The sequence below is a fragment of the Doryrhamphus excisus genome, chromosome 5, assembly GCF_030265055.1.
Source record: "Doryrhamphus excisus isolate RoL2022-K1 chromosome 5, RoL_Dexc_1.0, whole genome shotgun sequence".
NCBI classification, from domain to species: Eukaryota; Metazoa; Chordata; class Actinopteri; order Syngnathiformes; family Syngnathidae; genus Doryrhamphus; species Doryrhamphus excisus.
Window position 1 is genome coordinate 18,064,634 of NC_080470.1, and position 18,967 is coordinate 18,083,600.

The following is an 18,967-nucleotide window of genomic DNA, read 5'->3' on the forward strand; positions in this document are numbered from 1 at the left end:
ATATATATATATATATATATATATATATATATATATATATATATATATATATATATATATATATATATATATATATATATATATAATATATTAATATATTCAGAATTTGAAGAGCACAATGTTCTAATATTCTAATATTATAGTTGTAGTTTTAAGGACAACAAATAAAAAAAAGTTGTAATTTTGGGAAAGTTATTTTGTGGAAAATAAAGTAAAAGTATTATAAATATTAAAAAGGACATATTAAAGAAATAAAGTCATGATCACAAGAAAGTGGAAATATTAATATTAATATATTAAGAGAAAAGGTCAGAATTTGAAGAGCACAATGTCTTAATATTATCAGGAAAAATATCATATTAATAACATAAAGTCGAAATCTTAAAGTTGTAGTTTTAAGGACAACTAACAAAAAAAAGTTGTAATTTTGGGAAAAGTTATTTTATGGAAAATAAAGTAAAAATATTATAAATATTAAAAAGGACATATTAAAGAAATAAAGTCATGATCACAAGAAAGTGGAAGTTGAAAATGATTTCTAAGAAAACAGTCGAAATAGGAAAAAAAAGCTGTAATTTATTACAACAAAGTCAAAATATTAAGAGAAAAAAGTTGAATTCTAACAACAAATAAAGACGCAATTTTACAAAAAAATGTCAAAATATTCAGAGAAAAAAAGTCCCCATTTAACAAGGAAGAAGTCGTATTTTAAGAGAATAACGTTGTAATATTATGACGAAAAATAATGTCATTTGGTAGCATAGAGTTGAAATATTAAAATATATTCATATTATGAGAAACAAAACAAAATAGAGTGATATTTTTTTGAAAAACTGAAAGGGGAAAAAGTTATAGCATGTTGGAAATAAAGTCAAAATATCATGAGAAGAAAACGTACAAGGAGAAAGTTGAAATAGTTGGAATTTTATTTTTTTAAATGGGATATAATCGAGTATACACATGAAACCTTGGTTTGCGTACATGTCCTGGTTTACATGTTTTTTGGTTATCAAAAAGTATAAAGTGCTAGCATCCATTTAGCTTGCTACGACATGGAATCAGGAACCACTGAGCCGTTACAAAGACACCCAAAGTGAATAGAGCTTATGAAATTATGTTAATATCCAAACTTATCTGAATAAAGCATAATATAATAAAACTAAAAGCATTTTTGCCTGGTAAGTCAGCGTGAATGACATCAAACTACATCTCATACTGACTCTTGCTAGCTTGCTATGTCTTGGGAAAACCAAAAATACATTTTAGTGGTGATATTTTTAAAACATAAACGTAAATAAACCCTGAATTGTTCATCTAATCAACTTGTAGACATGTTTTAGCATTATTTATTTAAACACACAAACTTATTTCTTGAGAAAAATGCCATATAAAATGCCAAAAAAGCTGTACGATGGTAAAATAAGTGCAGACAAACGCAGACAGTCCGTCTAAGCAACGGGAATGTTGGTGTCTTTTCCCAGACGTTACCTGCCTCCCCGACAGATGGACCCGCTGAGGAGCTTGTGCTGCTCTTTAAACAAATTAGCCCCGAGCTGAAAGTTGAATATTTTACCGCTGGCTGCACACAAAGCCATCCAGCCATCCATATCCACGTCCGTGAGCCTTCCAACAGATGGTTACACCCCGTCAAGGCGGGGCCGTAAGGGAAAAAACATACTCTTTCCTTTTCCTTTCTTCACATGACTTACTAAAGTCCTATATCTTATGTTATATATACACAAATCACTTGGAATTTTGGGGGCTTTTTCTTGGCAGTCCTGCTATGAAGTCCAGCATCCTGAAGTGGCCGCTTCACTGTTGATACTGACACTGGTGTTTGACGGCTACTATTTAGTGCAGCTGTCAGGTGACGACCTGTGAGGCATCTTTGTCTTAAACTACACACTCTCAGATCAGGGCTCTACATTAAAAACCAAAATGACTTGCCCATAGGGAATCCTTAAGGTGAGAACTACTTGCCCGAACTTGCCCCATGTAAAATGAAAAGACTGCCATAATGATATCATGTAATTTTGTGTGGCATCACATGAGAATCTCAAATAAATAAAATAATATAATAAATAATACCTTACACATCGTAGTTGTAGTAAGCAGTAAGTTGTGCACCACAATGAAACATTATTGAATAGACACATTTGTGTACTAGTAAAGTGTTTTTAATCCAGAAAAAAATGCTCAATGGTCAAACAATAATTTGTGAAGCAAAGGTGAGAAAAATACACAGAGAAATGGAAGCGCTAGATTTTGTAGCTTGTGCAAAATCAGCACTTGGTATTGGATCTAATGGGTGGTGTTTCATTGTGACCACTTCAAATTGTCACAGCAATGTGATTCACTCACCTGTGCCATCCTTTGATTTGTTGCCGCTAATAAAATACTTGTTTAGGAGGCACTGGTTCATCACTTTTTGCTGTTTCCTTCAGAATTAGACAATGTTGGCAGCGACGCCATGATGGATGTTTTCGTAGTCAAACGATCGCTGATTGGTTGATCGCGAACAACGGGTGTGGGTAAAACGCGGACTGTGGATTACGGACCGCTGTCTAAATAAACGATTCTGATTGGTCCATTGCAAGGATTGCTTTGCAAACTACCACCGGAATTACGTAGTCCGTGTTTTACCAACACCCAACAAGAACCGCTTTAAAAAAAAACTCTTGGCAGTACGGCATGCTAAAGTGCACTTGCCCGACGGGAATATCACTGATTAGATTTACTTGCCCAAATTTTGTTTTAACTTGCCCCGGGCTATCGGTACATCATTATTGTCGAGCCCTGCAGATATTTGTCTGCATCATTTTTCTGTCCTTGTTAGACCCAGTTTGTGCTCCTCTCTGAAGGGAGTAGTTAACAGCATGGTAAGAGATTTTAGTTTTAGTTTACATTTTTAGATGGCTTTTCCAGCATGATTTATTAATAGATTTTGCATCGTTTTTCTGTCCTTGTTAGACCCAGTTTGTGCTGCTCTCTGAAGGGAGTAGTTAACAGCATGGTAAGAGATTTTAGTTTTAGTTTACATTTTTAGATGGCTTTTCTAATCATCTATTAGCCTTATAAAATGATGAACTTGGATTAGCAGCCATACCAGGAGATTGATGCAGAGGACTGACAGTTGTTGATAGTAGGCCTCTATGCAAAAATGTACATCCTTCTTTGAAAATCATCTCATTCATTTTCATTGTTTGGGAAATGGATAAAACAAGAAAAAACTAAGAAATTTGCAAGTGATGCCAAACTTGTAACCGGGAGTGACAATGTAATTCGGTGAGTTTTGCAAGAATACTACTCGTAAAATGATTTACCTCTTGAATGATCAATCACACCTCATATCGGCACCAAGCCTGTACAGTATACACACTTACATGTACAGCATACAGTATATAGTATATATAGGGCCCTATAAATTCCGCGTTCACGGAATCGCGGACGGAATCGCGGAATTGGACAATAAAAACGGAAATTATTTTGAATGCGGAATATCGCGGAAATGCTGTTTTCATGAGAAAGAGGAACATAAACCTGGGGAATCGTTCCCGGAGGTCGGTAATCAATGTGACACAATACCTGCCTACCGCCCTTTTTCAAACATGGCACTCCCCCCGTCTGCGAAGAAGTTGCGCAATACCACGCTAACGCCGAAATACAGAGCCGAGCAGTACCCAGGTGACTTCTATGTATCTGGTGACATGTTATTTTGTACTTTCTGTCAACACTCAGTTGACTGGAAGCGAAAAAACACATGTGATGACCACTTGTTATCCAAAAGTCATCTAAAAAAAAAAAAAGAAACGCATAGCGCTAACGCTAGCAGGGAGCCCCGACAGACATGCGTTACTGCCTCGTTCAAGTCAGCGGACTTAAGAAAAGACTTCGTCGAGGATTTTGCCTTGTTTTGATGCACTTTATGTACTGTGGAAAAGATTGTTTTAATATGTTCTATGTTAAAAAATTGACTGTGTTTTGTATAAAGTCAAGTATATTTTCGCTTGAAGAGAAAAGGCTGGTTGAGCACTTTATTATTTTTTAATATGTCATTTGTTTTCACTTCAAACATGTTTTATTTGAAGTACCTAGTGCAATGTTGTGTTACATGATGCAGTAGTAAAGTATTGAGGAAAAGTGCAATATTGTGTTGCCTCAATGAATGTAAGTTCATTTCTAATTAATTAGTGTGCATTTTATTCATAAACATTATTAAAATGCACTCTTTTGTGGTAAAATGAGTAAAAGGTAAAACAAAAATGGAATTCCAAAAAATTAAAACGGAAAAAACGGAATTTGGGAAAAAATAAAACGGAATTTGGGAAAAAATAAAACGGAATTTGTAGGGCTCTATATATATACATACTGTAAATACAAGTTTCAACTAACCTCTTATTATGTATGCTGATGTTATTCCATGTATTTAGTTCAATTGGTATTTCATTATATATACATACATAATGTATGATATATTATGATCCAGCATGTGCATGTAAACGTGCATGTGTGCACTTTCTGTCTTCTGCTTTTCTTAGAAGCTGAACTTGACAGTCTGTGTGTATTTACGAGGCTCCTCAGGAGATGGGAGTAATCAGCTGACCAGCTAATGGTTGGTGCTTTGCCATCGGGGGGGTTTTATTCCTTGCACATCAAACATCAAACGCTACCCAAGCAGCAGCAGCAGCAGCGCTGAAAATCTTATTAAAGGTCCATTTCCACGCAGCGCAGTGACGGAGGTGCAAACAGCTTCTTGTGTTCTGCTCACTGCTCCGAGGTTGGACATAGAAGAGAAGGAAGGGAAATATTCTGATGCTCCACTTTTGGTGAAAGTCTGGTTCACAACATGAGATGCAAATATGAGTCTGATTGTTGCCAAACGGTTCCAGACACAATTGCTGCTGGGTGATGATGAACCCACTTGAACATTCATTTGAGACAGATTGCATTTGGAAGCCGGAAACCCGGAATCACCCTTCTGTTGATGTCTAATAAACACTCACCATGCGGCTCTTTATTTCACATCCATTTACACCACCGCTCAAAAGTTTGGGATCACTTGCAAATTTCTTTTGTTTTAAAAGAAAAACACATTTTCATGCATTTCACGAACATTTGTATCCATTTCCCAAACAATGAAAATGAATGAGATGATTTTCAAAGAAGGATGTACATTTTTGCATAGAGGCCTACTATCAACAACTGTCAGTCCTCTGCATCAATCTCCTGGTATGGCTGCTAATCCAAGTTCATCATTTTATAAGGCTAATAGATGATTAGAAAAGCCATCTAAAAATCCTAACTAAAACTAAAATCTCTTACCATGCTGTTAACTACTCCCTTCAGAGAGCAGCACAAACTGGGTCTAACAAGGACAGAAAAACGCTGCACAACTGTGCAAGAAGAAACAAACAAACAAGAATTATTCCATATGATCGGTGTCGGAATCGGTCAATTTCACTCATGGATGATTGGTATCAAAATTGGCAACGTAAATCCCTCGTATTTACAAAGTCATAAACAGATTTTCTGTGCTCCAACTACAAAAATATTCCATTTATTGACTTGGAATCCTATATCGTGGAAATTATTTTATCGCTGGCAAGTCTGTAACCAATTAATTAAACCAGGGGTGACTAATCATGAAAGACAAAAAAAATCCTTCGCAATAGCACAAACTGGGTCTAACAAGGACAGAAAAACGCTGCAGACAAATATGTGAGAGTGTGTAGTTTAAGACAAAGACGCCTCACAGGTCGTCACCTGGCAGCTGCACTAAATAGTAGCCGTCAAACACCAGTGTCAGTATCAACAGTGAAGCGGCGACTTCAGGATGCTGGACTTCATAGCAGGACTGCCAAGAAAAAGCCATATCTCACACTGGCCCAAAAAAATGTAGTCCTTGTTCTGCTCAAATCGTTCTGTGATTGGAGTGAGATGAATGGCCAACTCCTAAACATTGGCAAAACCAAGGAGACAGCCAGTCAATATAAAAGGTGATTCCATGGAAGCAGTCGAGGTCTACAAATATCTGGGCGTGTACCTAGACAGCAACATGGAGTGGTCTGCAAACACAGATATACTCTATAAGAAGAGATGGGATGGAGCAGGCTTTTCTCTCGGCGAAAACTACCCTTTTAATGTGTGTGCAGAAATGCTGCTCATGTTATATAGCATATAGGAGATATAGCATCAAGCAAAGGTCGGCTGAACAGACTGATCAAGAAAGCAGCTTCAGTGTTGGGGAGAGGTCTGAACACACTGGACTTTATAGTAGAAGGAAGAATGGAAAACAAGCTGCAGTCCCCCTTCATGTAGCAGACTAAGTGGGAGGCTGAGAGGAACAGGAGGTCCTTCCTTCCAACAGCCATTAGGTTGTGTAACAGGACTGTGCATGGCAGAGGTTCCTGGTTTTTTAACTATTTTTAAGCCCACTTGGACACTGTTTTATGGAAATGGAACATCATAAGCTTCACTGCACTTTCATATCATTTTGGTTTTATTGTTTACATGTTTAGTCGTGGTTGCACGGTGGACGAGTGGTGGCCAAAATCGAGCATATTGAAGCATGAAAATGGCTACAAAAAATACAAACATACAAGGCATTCATTCAGAAGGCTGTGATGATATGCAGTGTTCTACACTGGTCACAATAATATTATTTACATACATTATTATTATTGTTAATTGGTTCCAGACATGATGTTCCATCCATCCATATCCTATCCTGCTTATCCTCATGCTGGAGCCTATCCCAGCTGACTTTGGGCGAAAAGTGGGGTTCACCCTGCACTGGTCGCGCACCAATCCTAGAGGATTCAGAGTTAATAAATCGTAATTGTCATTACCGATACTGATATCAACCAGGACTGATATACCAGTATTGTTCAGCACTTCATTACCGATACTGATATCAACCAGGACTGATATACCAATATTGTTCAGCACTTCATTACCGATACTGATATTAACCAGGACTGATATACCAATATTGTTCAGCACTTCATTACCGATACTGATATCAACCAGGAGTGATATACCAATATTTTACAGTACTTCATTACCGATACTGATATCGACCAGGACTGACACACCAATATTTTACAGTACTTCATTACCGATACTGATATCGACCAGGACTGATATAGCAATATTTTACAGTACTTCATGACCGATACTGATATCAACCAGGACTGACACACCGATATTTTACAGTACTTCATTACTGACACTGATATCGACCAGGACTGACACACCGATATTTTACAGTACTTCATTACCGATACTGATATCAACCAGGACTGATATACCAATATTTTACAGTACTTCATTACCAATACTGATATCAACCAGGACTGATATACCAATATTGTTCAGCACTTCATTACCGATACTGATATCAACCAGGACTGACACACCAATATTTTACAGTACTTCATTACCGAGACTGATATCAACCAGGACTGATATACCAATATTGTTCAGCACTTCATTACCGATACTGATATCAACCAGGACTGACACACTAATATTTTACAGTACTTCATTACCGATACTGATATCGACCAGGACTGACACACCAATATTTTACAGTACTTCTTTACCGATACTGATATCAACCAGGACTGATATACCAATATTTTACAGTACTTCATTACCAATACTAATGTTTAGTCATTGTGTCTAGCTATCTATCATTGCAAGTTAACATTTGATTGCAGTTGTTACTCAGTTTAGGGTGGCCCATCCAGTTCATTCACTTTATTTTTCCCCCTTAAAGGAACATATTATGGCCATTTTCGCCCTTTTGTATTGAGTTGTGGACTCCCGTTGAGCAGCTACACTTTTAGATCTTCCAGAATCCGCACCTATTCCAGCTGTATTTCCACTGTTGGTGGTATGCTGGAGCCTATCCCAGACAGACTTCAGGCAAGAGGCGGGGTACACCCTGGACTGGTCACCAGCCAATCACAGGGCACATATAGACAACAACCATTTGGAGTCGCCAATTAAGCTAACATGGTCAGGTTAGGTTAGGTCATAAATTCACAATTCATAATGCACCTGCAATTTGATGATGTTTTACTCCATAAAGTACAGCAAATGCATCGTTGGCATCCGTAAGCCGAGGTGAAATGTTGATCGTAGGGAGCAGATAAACATGTCTATTCATGCGGCGTCCAGGGGAATATGCAGGCCTCCTAAGAGCCTCGTAAATCGGTGTTGTCACACGATATCAGAAATGCAAATTCAGCAGTAATGGAGTGTGACTTCCATCTTTGTAAAGCTGCCATCATCACGCCCACGCCGTGGAAAGCACTTTGTGCATCAACACGGCCAGTCAACAGGTTAATGCATCACGTCATGCGTTTATCACGGCATCGTCACGGTATCATTTATCATGCCGTATCTTCCACAACAAAGCTTTAATGATATCACACTAAATACTCACTCAAAACAAATGCAAGACTTGTTGTTTATCACTTGCGTGTTTCTCATGCCAGCCGATCGTTCAATCTGGTCTCCATTGATCTGGTCTGACAAGGCCAAATGGACATACAGTAATCGGAGTTTGCATGATATTTATCATCTGTGGAGTTTATTATGAAAACTACGCTTACAGATGCTCCATATTGGCTTTCTTACGATATCTAATATACCGATACTGATATCAACCAGGACTGATATACCAATATCTTAGAGTACTTCATTACCAATACTGATATCAACCAGGACTGGCACACCAATATTTTACAGTACTTCATTACAGATAGTGATATCAACCAGGACTGACACACCAATATTTTACAGCATTTCATTACCGATATTGATATCAACGAGGGCTGACACATCAATATTTTACAGTATTTAATTAACGATACTGATATCGACCAGGACTGACACACCAGTCTTTTACAGTACTCCATTACCGATACTAATATCGACCAGGACTGACACCCTGATATTTTACAGTACTTCATTACCGATACTGATATCAACCAAGACTGATACACCGACATTTTACAGTACTTAATTACCGATACTGATATCAACCAGGACTGATATATCATTATTGTTCAGCACTTCATTCCCGATACTGATATCAACCAGGATCGATACACCAATATTTTACAGTACTTCATTCCCGATACTGATATCAACCAGGACTGACACACCAATATTTTACAGCATTTCATTACCAATATTGATATCAACCAGGGCTGACACATCAATATTTTACAGTATTTCATTAACGATACTGATATCGACCAGGACTGATACCCTGATATTTTACAGTACTTCATTACTGATACTGATATCAACCAAGACTGATACACCAATATTTTACAGTACTGTTAAATCTATGCGGCCCGCAAGTCAAAAAGTTTTCCCACTTCTGGTGTGGACATATGCACAATTATCTGTCTGCTAGTGTTTTTCCACTTGCCTTTGCTGAATCACTTATACAATAGCTGAAAAATAAATATGTTTCCCCTCAGCACAAACTTATAAATAAATGTAAAATAATGAAACTAGCAAGTCATTGATTGTGTTTTGCATCTGCTGACACAGATGTTGCATCCAGTTAGCAATATATCCTTCGTCTAAATCGTAAAGTGCGTCACTATAAAAGAGCAACGACGCCTAGGAAAATCAATGACTAAAAACTGAAGATGAACTGGATGTTTTTCAGCAGACATTGCAGGGCTGGAATTATTATTATTACAGTTATTACATTGGCTCCAAGCCAGCTTCGTTACTTCATGTGCAATGATAAAAATGTCTCATTAAGTAGACTGCATCTTCATTTCAGGCTTTTTCTCTAATGAATGGATGCAGTTTTATCTGCTCTTTTTTATCCTTTCGGATCCGAGACAGACTTCGGCATGGAGGACTCAAAGGCAGAGTGGGCAGGAAAGGTCACCACAAGGAAGGTCGGTCCAAAGGTCAAGAAATGTGCTAAAACTGCAGGCAATCGACGAGATCAAAAAAACAGGGCAAAAAAAGGACGCAAAGTGAAGGCGGTGGGATTGTTGGCCTCTACTGTACTTCATTACCGATACTGATATCAACCAGGACTGATATACCGATATTGTTCAGTACTTCATTACCGATACTGATATCAACCAGGACTGATATACCAATATTGTTCAGTACTTCATTACCGATACTGATATCAACTAAGACTGATATACCGATATTTTACAGTACTTCATTACCGATACTGATATCAACTAAGACTGATATACCGATATTGTTCAGCACTTCATTTTGATACTGATATCAATCAGGACTGACATACCAATATTTTACAGTACTTCATTACCGATACTGATATTAATCAGGACTGACATACCAATATTTTACAGTACTTCATTACCGATACTGATATCGACCAGGACTGAAATACCAATAGATACTGATATCGACCAAGACTGGCACACCAATATTTTACAGTACTTCATTAACGATACTGATATCGACCAGGACTGACACACCGGTCTTTTATAGTACTTCATTACCAATACTGATATCGACCAGGACTGACACACCAATATTTTACAGTACTTCATTACCGATACTGATATCGACCAGGACTGACACACCAGTCTTTTACAGTACTTCATTACCGATACTGATATCAACCAGAAATGATATACCAATATTGTTCAACATTTCATTATCGATACTGATATCAACCAGGACTGATATACCAATATTGTTCAGCACTTCATTACCGATACTGATATCAACCAGGACTGATATACCAATATTGTTCAGCACTTCATTACCGATACTGATATCAACCAGGACTGACACACCAATAATTTACAGTACTTCATTACCGATACTGATATCAACCAGGACTGATATACCAATATTCTACAGTACTTCATTACTGATACTGATATCAACCAGGACTGACACACCGATATTTTACAGTACTTCATTACCGATACTGATATCAACCAGGACTGATATACCAATGTTTTACAGTACTTTATTACCGATAGTGATATCAACCAGGACTGATATACCAATATTTTACAGTACTTCATTACCGATACTGATATCAACCAGGACTGACATACTGATATTGTTCAGCACTTAATTACTGATACTGATATCAACCAGTACTGACACCAATATTTTCATTATCATTTTCATCTACCGTTACCGATAGCGATACTGTCCAGCATGTCAAGACTAATACCCATATCGAAAAATATTGATAAAGTTAATTACCGATATCAACCAATACCTATATACTGATACTGTCCAGTGCTTTATGACGGTACCAATATCTACCGATACCATATACCGATACTGTCCAGCATTGAATGACTGATACCGATATTTTGCCAATTAATGATAGATAATGATAGATGATGAATAATGAAGATAATGAATGATAGATGCCTTCAATGATAGATATGTCCCGATACTGTCCAACAGTTTACATCCAGCACTTATATCAACCAATACAGATATGCCGACATATGTCCAGCCCGTCACTCAAAGGCAGAGTGGGCAGGAAAGGTCGCCACACGGAAGGTCGGTCCAAATGTCAGGAAATGTGCAAAAACTGCAGGCAATCGACGAGATCAAAAAAACAGAAACTAAAGAAAAAAAGGACACAAAGTGAAGTCGGTGGGATTGTCGGCCTCTCGCAGGGCGCCATTACTTCTGAGGTTTGACGCAGTACGAATCATTTTACTTTTTCACTTTTTCGAAGATCCTGAAGGTTATGGAACAAAGAAGTCAAGTCGTAGACTCAACCCAAAAATGTCACAGATTGACAGTCCGACGATCTTCAGCCCAAATCAAGGTTGTTACTGGTGCCAAGTGCAGTCCAGTAGCCAGTGAGAGAAGGATTTTAAGAACAAAAAGGCCTCGTCTCCTTCAACGCCACAAAATTGCAGGAGAACAAAAAACATGGGACATTGAAAGGTGGAAGAAGGTTTCGTTTTATTTCATTTGAACATGCATCAGATTACAATTGAGTGCATCCCATAATCAGTTCCCAGTTCCACATGTCCAAAAGGAGTAGGAAGAAGCAAAGCTTATTAAATCCTACCCCTCCATCTGGTACTTTTATAATCAGTAACTGTTACATTTGTTCACTTCCTGCTTTCCATAATACAGTTTATTTTTTTAAAATTGAATTTATTTGTATTTATTTATTTAATTTTAATTTTTGAATTTTTGAATTAATTTTCTCGTCAAATTGAACCTTTTTCCTCTTAATATTTTGACTTATTCTGTTAGAATGTCTGCTTTTTTTCGTTTAGATTTTCCAACTTCTTCCACTTTCTTTCTGTAAATTTTAATTATAACTTATATTATGATAACTTTTTTCCCAAAATTACATTATTGGATGTTTTGTTTATTTTTCCTAATATTGCAGCCTTGAAAAACTTTTCCTCATAAATATTTTATTTTTATTTTTTAATTTTTAAAAATTTTTTTTAATTATTTTAAATTTTAATTTTTTTTTATAAAACAGAGTTTCCAAAGTGAATGAAAGGATGAAAGGGAGTGGGAAGAAGCAGAGCTTATTTATAGTGTACTTCTGTACATTTTAATTATAACTTTATTCCCATATGATGATAACTTTTTTCCACAATCAAATGTTCCCAAAATTACATTATTGGATGTTTTGTTCATTTTTTCTAATATTGCAGCCTTAAAAAAACTTTTATAAAATTTATAAATATATATTATAATATATTATATTAAATTATATATATTTTTCTGTTTTTTCTTGTAAAATTACTACTGATTTGTCCATTTTTAGGGAGATAATACATTTTTGCCCTGTATGAAAAAGTCACTTTTATATTACATATACCATAAAAGCATGTGTGAAAAGGAGTGGGAAGAAGTAGAACTTATTTATAGTGTAGTCATCTGCAAGCAGGCATTTCTAGTTACCTCTAGTTATGTACATCCGTCTAGTTTTAGCGGGTTTCTGGGTTTTTAAGCCATGGTCTACAGCAGGGGTCTCAGACACGCGGCCCGCGGGCCAAATGTGGCCCGCAGGACACTAGTTTGAGGCCCCCGCCTTGATATGAAAGTTTCATGTTAGTTTGATATGGATGCTGTATGGTATCATGTACCCAGAAAAAAGGGGGCGGGACAACCACACATGACAGGTTGCCATATGTACTGTATGTATGTGAGCAACAGACTACGTTGTAATTTCCTTTGGGATTAATGAAGTACTACCGAACCTCGTCTAAGACGCCCCTAATGACTTATTCCTCATTTGCTGCCTTTTCTTCCCGCAAGGCAGAACGATGCGAGCGTGTGGCGTATTGACGACTTGTGAAAAATGAAAAGCATAGGGGGTGTTGGTTCTAATAATGAAGAACAAGATGTCATTTTCCGCTTGGTTGACGTCCACGCTGAGTTTGTCATGCGGCATCGCCGCAGATTTCGACATGAATTGGTTGTTACCTCATCAAGTGGACGTCGTAAAAGATATTTTAGATATCTTCCATGTTTCACTGTTGTAGTGTTTCACTGTTTTGGTTCACTTTAGGAATTGTTTGTGTGGTGCAGTCCATTTCAGATACGCATTATGCAGTTTGGGTAAAATTGCACTTACAATATTATTTGTATACTCTCTATATATTTTTATTTCTAAATATATAAATAATTATACAATATTATTTCTTATTTATTAGAAATAAAAATATATAGAGTGCAAACAAATAATATTGTATAATTATTTATATATTTAGAAATAAAAATATATACAGTATACAGTATACAAATAATATTGTATAATTATATAAATAATTATACAATATTATTTGTATACTGTATATATTTTTATTTCTAAATATATAAATAATTATACAATATTATTTGTTTGCTCTCTATATATTTTTATTTCTAAATATATAAATAATTATACAATATTATTTCTAAATATATAAATAATGATACAATATTATTTGTATACTGTATATATTTTTTCATTTCTAAATATATAAATAATGATACAATATTATTTGTTTGCTCTCTATATATTTTTATTTCTAAATATATAATTATACAATATTATTTGTATACTGTATATATATTTTATTTATAAATATATAAATATTTATACAATATTATTCGCATACTGTATATATATATATTTTAAAATATATAGAAAATTATACAATCTTATTTGTATACTCTATGTATTTTTATTTCTAAATATATAAATAATTATACAATATTATTTGTATACTCTATATATTTTTATTTCTAAATATATAAATAATTACAATATTATTTGTATACTCTCTCTATATTTTTATTTCTAAATATATAAGTAATTATACAATATTATTTGTATACTCTCTATATATTTTTCATTTTAAAATATATAAATAATTATACAATATTATTTGTATACTCTATATATATTTTTATTTCTAAATATATAAATAATTATACAATATTATTTGTATACTCTCTATATTTTTATTTCTAAATATATAAATTATTATACAATATTATTTGTATACTCTTTATATATTTTTATTTCTAGATATATAAATAATTATACAATATTATTTGTATACTGTATATATATTTTATTTCTAAATATATAGATAATTATACAATATAATAGTTATTTTATATGAATGATCTATGTCATAATGGTGCCATATTATACTATTTTTTAACAATTTTAAGCAGTGTTTCTCAGAGGTCCTACATGTGCAAAAAAATTTCCCATAAATATGCGTATTTTTGATTTTTTGAATTTATTTTTTAAATATTAAATATATTAAATGTTACTATTTGTTTCTCGACAAATTGTACCTTTTTCCTCTTAATATTTTGACTTTATTCTGGTAAAATGTCAGCTTTTTTTCGTTGACATTTTCCAACTTCTTACACTTTCTTTCTGTAAATTTTAATTATGATTCAAATTTTCCAAAAATGACATTATTTGTTTATATTATTTATTTTCCCTAATATTGTAGCCTTAAAAAACTTTAAAACTTTTTCCTCATAAATATTTTATAAAAATTTCAAATATATATTATAATAATAATAGATTAAATTATATATATGTTTCTATTTTTTCTTGTTAAATTACTACTGATTTGCCCATTTTTAGAAAGATAATACATTTTTCCCTGTATGAGAAAGTCACTTTTATATTACATATACCATAAAAGCATGTGTGAAAAGGAGTGGGAAGAAGCAGAGCTTATTTATAGTGTAGTCATATGCAAGCAGGCATTTTTAGTTACTTTTACTCAAGCTAACGCCGCATGTATCTATTTGCATATTGTGCAAGTGATCATAATGTTTATTTAAGAGCAAAGTTCAGTACACAATTGATCAGTTTGTCATATTGGAAGGAATATTTGTTTTCTTGTACTCGTTCCACAATGACCTCAGCGTCCACGGCTGCTGCTGTTCCGGGAAAAGCAGGAAAATGTTATTCAGAATCAATACAGGGTTGATTATGTTTTCTGTTTGTTTGTCCAGGAAACACGGAGAATGGTGCTGGAAGCCGTTCACATTTGTAATTCTTATTCTTGTCAATATGTGATTGAGTCGTGCTTGTCAGACATAATAAATACGCTCCGGCATGTGTATTGTGTTCTTTGGAGGAATTACTACAATAAAATCTTAAATCTTACTCTGGTTTGACAAGCTTGAAAAATTTAAAGTCGAAACTGTATGTATTCTGCATGGGACGGGTGTACTGTGTAGCCTATTTAGTTCTGAGGTGCTGTTCAGGATGTGGACTGTAGAGGGCAGTGGTGTTCAGCATGCTGGGTTAGAGCACACTTTCGGAAATGATTCCGTAGAAGGAAAGAAGAGTTGACAAGTTGACATCCGAGTGTTATTGGAAGTGAAACCTCTGATATTACATTCCGACTGGCAGAACGAATGGCCAACATGTTAACAACTTACAGTGGAAAATGAATCCATAAGCATTAACCACTTATTTACATGGTTATTAATGTCAACATGTCAGTCATTTCTTGTTACATTATGCCTTTTTCCAATTTTGCCCTTTCTATAAATTAACTAGAAAACTACATAAAAAAATTACAAAAGCTAAAACAACAGCTAAAATAAAAAAAATTGGCAGTAATTTAAATTTTAATAAATTACACAATCATAATTTCCGAGAAAAAAAAGTTGACATATTTAAGAATGATGTTTATTTTTTTAGGTCTTAATTAACATAATTATATAATGCTATTTACAATATATTAAATATCTAAATAATTATACAATATTATTTGTATACTCTCTATATATTTTTATTTCTAAATATATAAATGATTGTACAATATTATTTGTGTACGTATATACATTTTATTTCTAAATATATAAACAATGATATATTATTTGCATACTGTATATATATATTTTTTCTAAATATATAGATAATTATACAAAATTATTATATATATTGTATATATATTTTATTTATAAATAGGTAAATAATTATACAGTATTATTTGTATACGGTATATATATAATTTATTTATAAATATATAAATAATTATACAATATTTTATATACTGTATATATAGTTTATTTATAAATATATAAATAATTATACAGTATTATTTGTATACAGTATATATATTTTATTTATAAATATATAAATATGTATACAAGATTTGTGTATACTGTATGTATATTTTATTTATAAATATAATAAATAATTATACAATATTTGTATACTGTATATATATATTTTATTTCTAAATATATAAATAATTACACAATATTATTTGTATACTGTATATATATATTTATTTCTAAATATATAGATAATTATACAATATTATTTGTATACTGTATATATATTTTTATTTCTAAATATATAGATAATTATACATTATTTGTATACTGTATATATATTTTATTTCTAAATATATAGATAATTATACAATATTATTTGTATACTGTATATATATTTTATTTCTAAATATATAGATAATTATACAATATTATTTGTATACTGTATATATATTTTATTTCTAAATATATAGATAATTATACAATATTATTTGTATACTGTATATATATTTTATTTCTAAATATATAGATAATTATACAATATTATTTGTATACTGTATATATATATTTATTTCTAAATATATAAATAATTATACAATATTATTTGTACTGCATTTGTAATATTATAGATACTTGTTAGCATATGTACATATGTTGCTTTACAAAATAGCAAAAATATCAAAGTTGCATCCTTTCATTTGCACTATGCAGCCCTCGCTGGAAAAGTTAGAACACCCCTGTCCTCATTTTCAGAGGATCCGACCGCATTAGTCTGTGAATAAAAGTCTTAAGTGGCCTCGGACGCACACACACGGGATCCTCTAACAACCACAGAGCAGCTTTTACGAGCGCTTTGTGTACTTTGCGTGTAATTGACCTGAACAATAAACACTACATAATCAGTCTGTCTCCTTAAAACAAATACTCACTGACGTGACTGTACTGATTCCTCTGACGACGACAAAGGATTACGATAAATACTCTAAGCTCAAATTGGCGTAAAAGCAAATTAAGCGGAATTTAAATAAGTTAGTGGAACCTTTGTAATGTAAAGAGGGAATTTCCTTGAAGGGGACTATGTTTTTGACGTGCCCACGTCTTGTTTGACCCTCGTCCCACACTGTAGTTGGATGCTGGATGTGGACCCACAAGCAGGAAGAAAAGCCCTGGTAGATGCATCTCGCAACAGGACCAAAATGATTGCTTTGCCGGAGTACGCTGCCTGCCAGAAAGAAGTGCGAATGTACCGGAGCACTGCCATTGTATTTTTCAATTGTCATATATACAGTTGTACTTTGGCATACAAGAGTTTTTTTGACGTTATCTATTTTTGGCTTTAAACTGCAAGCTAATATTTTGGTTACGATCTGCCATTTACAGACAGGCACTGCCGAGGACAGCTATGTGAGGGCGTGTGGCGATGTGACCAGTGACGTGACTGAAGACAAAAAAAAATAGCTGTAGCGGTAAATAGCATTAGCAGCACGCAAGCTAGTCTCCCGGAAAGACTTTCAACACTGCTGGTGATGTATTTTCTTATAATTATGAATTTATTTCCATCATATTTTTACTTTATTCTCCCATTACCGCAGCCTAACTTTCCTAAAATTACAACTTTATAAATTCTTTGGTCATAAACACATCTTTTTTTTCTTTCAAATATAATCTTTGTTCCAAAAAAATGACATATTTCCTCATATTATTCTCATAAAAGTACAACTTTTTCAGACAGTCCCATGATATTGTGACTTAATTCTTGCTACATTTAAAACTTTTTATAACTCCACCCAATGTGACAAGTTAATTTTTTCCACAACCTTGTTGTATAACGCCTTAATTTGCATTAGTAGCATTAGCAGCACGCTAGCTAGTCACCCGGAAAGACTTTCAACACTGCTGGTGATATATTTTCTTATAATTATGAATTTATTCCCATCGTATTTTGACTTTCTTCTCGCATTACAACTTTTACCGCAGCCTAACTTTCCTAAAATTATAACTTTATTAAATTTTATTAAACTTTATTATTTTTTGGTCATAAACACAATACATATTTTGGTCTTTCAAATCTAATCTTTGTTCCAAATATGACATATTTCCTCATTTTATTCTCATAAAAGTACAACTTTTTCTTACATAACGTTTTCTCTTCATATTTTAACTTGATTCAATTTCAATTTTTGGTAAGTTTTCTCATAACTTTTGTCTCTTGATATTTATTTATTTTGACTTTATTGTGATCAAATGACAGCCATTTGATACATTCTCGTCTCGTAATTATGAATTTATTCCCATCATATTGTGACTTAATTCTCGCTACATTTAAAACTTGTTACAACTCCACCCAAATTTCCAAAAGTGACAACTTCATTTTTTCCACAACCTTGTTGTATAACATCTTAAA